Genomic DNA, 6,416 nt, shown 5'->3' with positions numbered 1-6,416 from the left:
CCCTCGCCTCCAAAGCTACAAAAACACTACATTTATTACATGTACCATTATCACTAAAGGAGGCAGAGGAATAACTGAACATCTGACACAGAGAGCAGCAGATAGGAGACTTAGTCGGAGACGGAGAAGCCATTATGAGGCTAAGGCTTGGCTTAGGCTAGGCTAAAGCTAGTGGTGGCCTAGTGGTTAGAGCACAGAGCTTCGGTCCCAGAGGTTCTGAGTTCAACTCCCACAAGCTGCCATTCTGGGTCCCTGAGCAAGACCCTTAACCCCTGATTGTTTCCCAGGCAGTGGGGGCAGTGGTCCACAGTGGCAGCCCACTGCTCCCCAAGGGGATTGGTTAAGATGCAGAAGTGAATTTCTCCATTGTGGGTCAATAAAGTTCAATTATTATTATAAGCTAGGCTAGCGCCCTGTTACCAGGCCAAAGAACAAACCGTTTGAAATACGAGGAGTTCCCAAACGTGATGAGCAACTACAGAAAATTGCTTATGTTTGGAAACAGATGTTACAGTAAAGAGGTTTAAAGATAAAAAGCGAGAGAGCCTGAAGCAACAGACCGTCGTTCACGCAGCAACAACAGGAAGTGACACAATACGCCTTACTGCAAACAGGAAGTCAGCATCAAGTAGTACTAGTAGTACTATCAGTAGTAGTAGTAGTAGTCGAATTGGTAGTACTATCAGTAGTAGTAGTAGTAGTAGTATCAGTAGTAGTGTCAGTAGTAGTAGTTGTATCAGTAGAAATAGTAGTAGTTGTATCAGTAGTAGTAGTAACAGTAGTAGTAATACTACTAGTAGTAGTAGTTGTTGTAGTAGTAGTAGTAGTAGTAGTAGTAGTAGTAGCAATGGTAGTATCAGTAGTAGTAGGAGTACAATCTGTTGTAGTAGTAGTAATATCAGTTGTATCAGAATAATTTAAGGAATTTGAAAAATTTGAAGAACTTGAAAAATTTGAAGAATTTTAACCATTTGAAGAATTAGAAGGAATATGAAGAATCTGAAGTATTTAAAAAAAATTGAACAATTTGAACTATTAGGGAAATTTGAAGGAATTTGAAGGAATATGAAAAATGTGAAGAATTTGAAGGAATTTGCATTCATTTAAATGGGAGCAAAAACCCCACAAAAAGTACAAATATTTTAAAAAGTATAAAAGTTAGCATAACCAGGTGGGTGGTGCTGTATAGGCCGGGTGCGTCGTGTCTGGGCATCCTGCCAGGTGTCATGATGCAGCCTGGTGGCTGCATTTTTAGCAGTTCCTGCCTCCTCCTTCCCAGCGCAGCCTGATCAGGATCACCTGTCAGGCTGTAATCACCTGTGACTGGCTCCACCTGCTCACCCCTCTTTAAATAGTCACCTCAGTCTGTTCCTGGTTGCCGGGTCGTCTGCAGTCTCTACCTGCAACCTCCACTCACTCCACGCCTGTCTACTGCCTTGCTGTTGGAACTTCTGTTACCTAAGTGCCTTAGTTCTCTGGTTTCCTTCCAGTCAGCCTGCTCCTGCTATTCATCTACTCCAGCCCGGTAACTGACTCTGGTTTTCACCTTCCACCACTCCTTCTTTGCAATAAACTCTCAAGATCAGCTCTGTGTTTGTGTGCTCTGTCCGGGTTCATGAAGACAAATCATGACAGTACGACCCGGCCAAAGATGAACCCGGACACCACACACACGGCTTTGTGCAGGAGCGGGCTGGATTTAGCTGCTTCTGTTTCCACGTTCTCCACCTGCTGCCGTTCTCCGCCGTTCTCAAGTTCCTGTGCTGTTCCACGTTCTCAAGTTCCAGCAGCTGTTCCACGTTATTGAGTTTCATCTACGTTCTCTAGTTCCTGTGTTCCCTGCGTTCTCAAGTTCCTGTGTTCCCTGCGTTCTCAAGTTCCTGCGTTCTCAAGTTCCTGTCTTAGATCTTTAGTTTCCTAGTTTAGCTTTTATTTTCTAGATTTGCTTTAGCTTTCTAGTTCAGCTTTAGTTTTCTGGTTCTCTTGTTTTCTAGTTAGTCTTCTAGTTTCTGTCCAAGTTCCCTAGTTTCTGTCTTAGTTTTGAGTTACTTGGCATTCCTTAGTATTAGAGTATTTCCGTGCTTCTTAGAGTTCTTTAGTTTTTGTCTTGCTTTGTTTTTTAGTCCTGCTTATGTTCTAGTTTCGCTTTAGTTCTCTAGGCTTCTAGTTCTACCTTAGTTTTCTAGTTTTCTTGAGTTTTCTAGCTTTAATCTCTTAGCTCTTGCTTTAGTTTCTCGGCTGGCTAAACCCTGTAGTTCTCGTCTAAGCCCTGTAGTTCTCGTCTAAGCCCTGTAGTTCTCGTCTTGACCCTGTAGTCCCTTTCTTGACCCTGTAATCCCTGTCTTGACCCTGTAGTCCCAGTCCTAGCCCTGTAGTTCTGGTCTTAGTTCTGTATTAGTTTTTCTAAGTTTTGTTTGTTTAATCCCCTTAATGTCTTTGTGTGTGGGTTCCTGCGCCGTCTGGGTTCCTGCGCTGTCTGGGTTCCTGCGTCGGATGGGTTCCAGCGCTCTTAAAGGTCCCTGCGCTCTTTAAGTTCCCTGTGCTCTTTAAGGTCCCTACACTTTACTTCTCCTGTTTTCTTTGTCTTAGTTTTGCCCTGCTTAGATTAGTTTAGTCCCTTCTAGCCTTCAGTAGTTTTTATTTTGTTTTGACTTCCACTGGTGTCTCTGTTTTGTTCCCCTGTTCACTGTTTTTTCCCTGTGTCGAGGTTCGCCAGAGCCCTCCAGTGTTGCTAGTCACTGGCTGTGCCCTCTGGTGCACTCGGCCTGTCGTTGCTCAGCACACGCAAGCTGCCGCCAGAACCCTCCGGCGCTTCCATGTTGCCGGCTGAGCCCTCTGGTGCGCCAGCCTGTCGCTGCCAAGCATACGTAGGCCGCCGCCAGAGCCCTCCGGCGCTCCCATGTCGCCGGCTGAGCCCTCTGGCGCGCCCGGCCTGTTGCTGTCCGGCGCACTCCCTGTTCCCTGGCGTGTTAGGACGCCCTCTGTTCGTGTTCCCTGGCGTGTTAGGACACCCTCAGTTCGTGTTCCCAGCGTGTTAGGACGCCCTCTGACTCCTAGTGTTTGGTTCTCTTGTTCCCCGGCGTGTTAGGACACCCTCTGCTCTCGGTTCCCCGGCGTGTTAGTACGACCTGTTTTTATTCCCTGGCGTTTTGAAGACAAATCATGACACCAGGTCCTGTTAGAGTCCAAGGCCCAATAGGAAAGCATGTGAAATCCAAAAAGGGACAGAAAAATGACACATGCCTGATAATCGCTGGAAAATGTTAAATTGTTAAGAGGAAGTGACTGTGCAAATTTCAGATTCCTACATTCATCACAGCCACTGCAGTGGGTATCGAAAGTTGCCATTCTATCCCAATGGAGCCTGTCCCTCTGGCCAGCAGAGTTCCGTCGTCATGGAAACTCACTCACACCTCTGCTGCAGGCCAGTCTACTGAAGTGCAGACACTTTGCGTCAGACTCTGCCTCATTGGAATAGAATGGAATACTTTGCCTCGAACAACGCTCAATATCCCCTGATCCGTAAATGGTAGAGACGTAATTCTTTCTGCGTTTATTTCGGAACGGATAGGGGAACAAGATAAACTATCGGTTTTTGCTTGAAATATTATAATGTAGGCGCAAAAAATCATGAAATAAAGGGGAATATTGATGAAAATGCAAAAATCCTCTAAAAAGAGTCCCAAACAAATCGCTCTAGCTGAAAAACTATAAGAGATATCAAAATAATTCTTTCAGCGTGAGTATCAGCAGGCTTTTGATGACTGCGGTGCTCATTTTTATGTTTGTACAAAAATCGGTGTAGGCATGGTGACGATGTAAAAAAGTGCATAATTTAGAAGGATGCAGGTCCAAAGCGTTTTCAGGATTTTGGACATTCGCTACTCCCGAACAAATTGTTCCTGCTGCAAAACCGTAACAGTTATCGACAAAATTCCTTTTTTTTGAGGGGCCAAAAGGGTCTGGACATAAATGTGTCAAAATCTAATGTCTGTACATCAAACGGTTTAGGAGTAGTGATGATGTAGAAAAGTGCCTCATTTGGGGGGATGGAAGTCTGATCCTGTTTTAGCATTTTTCCAAAACGTTACTCCCGAACAAATTGTTCCTGCGGCAAAACCATAACATTTATTGACAAAATTCCTTTTTTGTAAGCGCCAGAAGGGACTGGACATGAATGTGTGAAAGTCTCATGCCTGTACATCAAACGGTTTAGGAGTAGCGATGATGTGAAAACATGTGTCGCTTGGGAATGTCAGGTGTGATTTTTCACCACACCTCCAGCTTTTATGCTTCGTGGTGCTCTGGGGTGATTTACAAAAAATCTATAAATGCTACATCAATGAGGGTTACATTTCCAAAATCCAGACAACAATTCCTACGTTTTGATGTATAATTTAAGTGAATAGAGTGAAAATTGAGTGAGTGAGAAGAAGTTGTTCAGAGAAGGAAAATCTATAGAAACGGAAGAGTGGCCACTCTAAATGAACTCCTTAGCAACCATAGCAACGCATTCATTTTTCAGACGGTCAGTCTGAAGAACGCATGAGCGGCTCCTATATTCGCACTCTGTGCTCTATTAACCAGCCTTGGAAACCGTGACGTCAGACCACTGTTGTGAATTTGTATTCTCAAAGAAAAAATCTGTATTCTCAAGCAGCCGCTGCTGTTTGTGTTCATGAAGAATACAGCACAAATTTAAACTTGAAATTTGTATATATTAGTTATTGAAGTTGTAACTATTTAAACTGTATGTTATATCTTTTGAATACGATTTCAATTATTATGAGTTTACAAATGTTTGTTATGCACAACTTCTGACTAATATGCACACAACTGTCCTTTTATGTACAAGTCTATTTCGACAGTGATCTTACCTCATACAAACGGCGCTTCTTTCCCTCTTCATGTTTTCCGCTGCTGCGGTCTCTCTCAGCAGTGCGGTTGTTTGTGTGTTGAGTTTGTGTGAGAGCTGAGTGGGGGGGGGGGAGGCTGAGCCTGTGTGCTGATTGGCTGGCGCCGCTGAGCCATGTACATAAGAGGAGGGGGAGCAGCAGAGTGCCATGACACAGCACGGTGCAGTCAGTGCGCGTGCTGACTGACACTGACCATTTTAATGGTCACAGTGTCAGCTTTGGGCCCCCCCTCTGTCCTGGGCCCGGGACAACTGACCCGTGTGTCCCCCCCTGTCAGCGGCCGTGGTCTCAAGCATTATGCCAGTTATACTGAGTATATATAGACCCTCTGGGATTTGTAAATCCAAGAATTCTGACAAACCAATAAGACAAACCAGTCTTCAGGGAGCGAGGAGATGCTGGTATCAGTAGATTTAAGATAAGATAAGATAGGCTTTATTGATCTCACAGTGGAGAAATTCACTTGTCACACATTGGCTTAATAAACAAAAGAAGGTGCCAAAAGGAGGAAAAAGGTGCATAAGGTATAATGTATATACACTGTGTCTACATATGTACAGTGTATCAAAAAATAAATAAAATAAAAATAAAATATAAAATAAAATAAAAAGTACAAGGGAAATAAAGCAGATATTATGGGTGACTTATGTACATTCAGGTGACTTATATACAAATGGATTGACATTGTACATTAATGTGGTACCAGGTAAAGAACAACAGTGAGGTAGTGAGATAACTATACAGCTGAAGTTGCTTATTAAACAGGATTATTTAACAGTATTATTGCACATGATATTGCACAGGTTATTGCACAGTGTATTAAACAGAATTGCACAGTAGTTATTGCACATTAGTTATTACAGTTATAGTGCAGCATTGTATAGTCTGATAGCAGCAGAAATCATTTCTGCATGTAGAGGAAACAGGAAATTCGTTTAACTACACTAATCACAACTAAATATGGTGACATACAAAAATGTTGTTTTGTCCCATCTATGTTGTAATATAAAACTGTATAAAGCAACTAATATGCACATTTCATATTCCAAACATGGTAGGAAACAATCTAGCAGCAGGCTTTCTTAGTGATACACATGCAGCAATACACATAGTGAGTAACACCAGGGATAGAGGGAGTGGAGCTGTGCAGTACACTGGTCTGCTCTGTTTATGTGGCTCAGTATGCAGAGAGGTGATGTAGCTGCTACCACACTGACTCCCTTTTCCGTATTCTCAATCCATCGACTCCACTGTCTTTTCTGTTCTGCTTCAAATCCTGCCTTCTTAATGACTTGCCATTCTTATTCAACTACTCACCCACCTTCAAATCCCTTCCCCCTTTCTTTCACCACAGCTCATCTGAGCCATCCTAGATTAAGCACCTCTGCAGGATGTGAGGAGGAAAAGGTAAGAAAAACAATTTTTTTTTTCAATGGTTAGCTTTCTGGCTCTACTTAGAATTGACATGTATTTGTTCATAATCAGTTTTTAATGCACTAT

General features: G+C 43.1%; 1 protein-coding gene across 6 annotated transcripts in view; it reads left to right on the top strand.

The window, feature by feature from the left end:
- Positions 1-5,866: 5,866 nt before the first annotated feature.
- LOC118561146 (cortexin domain-containing 1-like) overlaps positions 5,867-6,416 on the top strand; it is a 53,706-nt gene continuing 53,156 nt past the window's right edge. For 3 of the 6 annotated variants that reach the window (XM_036133073.1, XM_036133072.1, XM_036133071.1), the window contains exon 1: positions 5,881-6,323. The gene's annotated coding sequence lies outside the window, so the exon portion shown is untranslated. Of the gene's footprint in view, positions 6,324-6,416 lie in introns of all 6 variants that reach the window. The other 3 variants (XR_004929800.1, XR_004929799.1, XM_036133074.1) reach the window with 2 other exon arrangements.

This window comes from Fundulus heteroclitus, unplaced genomic scaffold (genome assembly GCF_011125445.2).
Source record: "Fundulus heteroclitus isolate FHET01 unplaced genomic scaffold, MU-UCD_Fhet_4.1 scaffold_57, whole genome shotgun sequence".
Taxonomy (NCBI): Eukaryota; Metazoa; Chordata; class Actinopteri; order Cyprinodontiformes; family Fundulidae; genus Fundulus; species Fundulus heteroclitus.
This window is presented reverse-complemented; position numbering and strand designations above follow the sequence as displayed.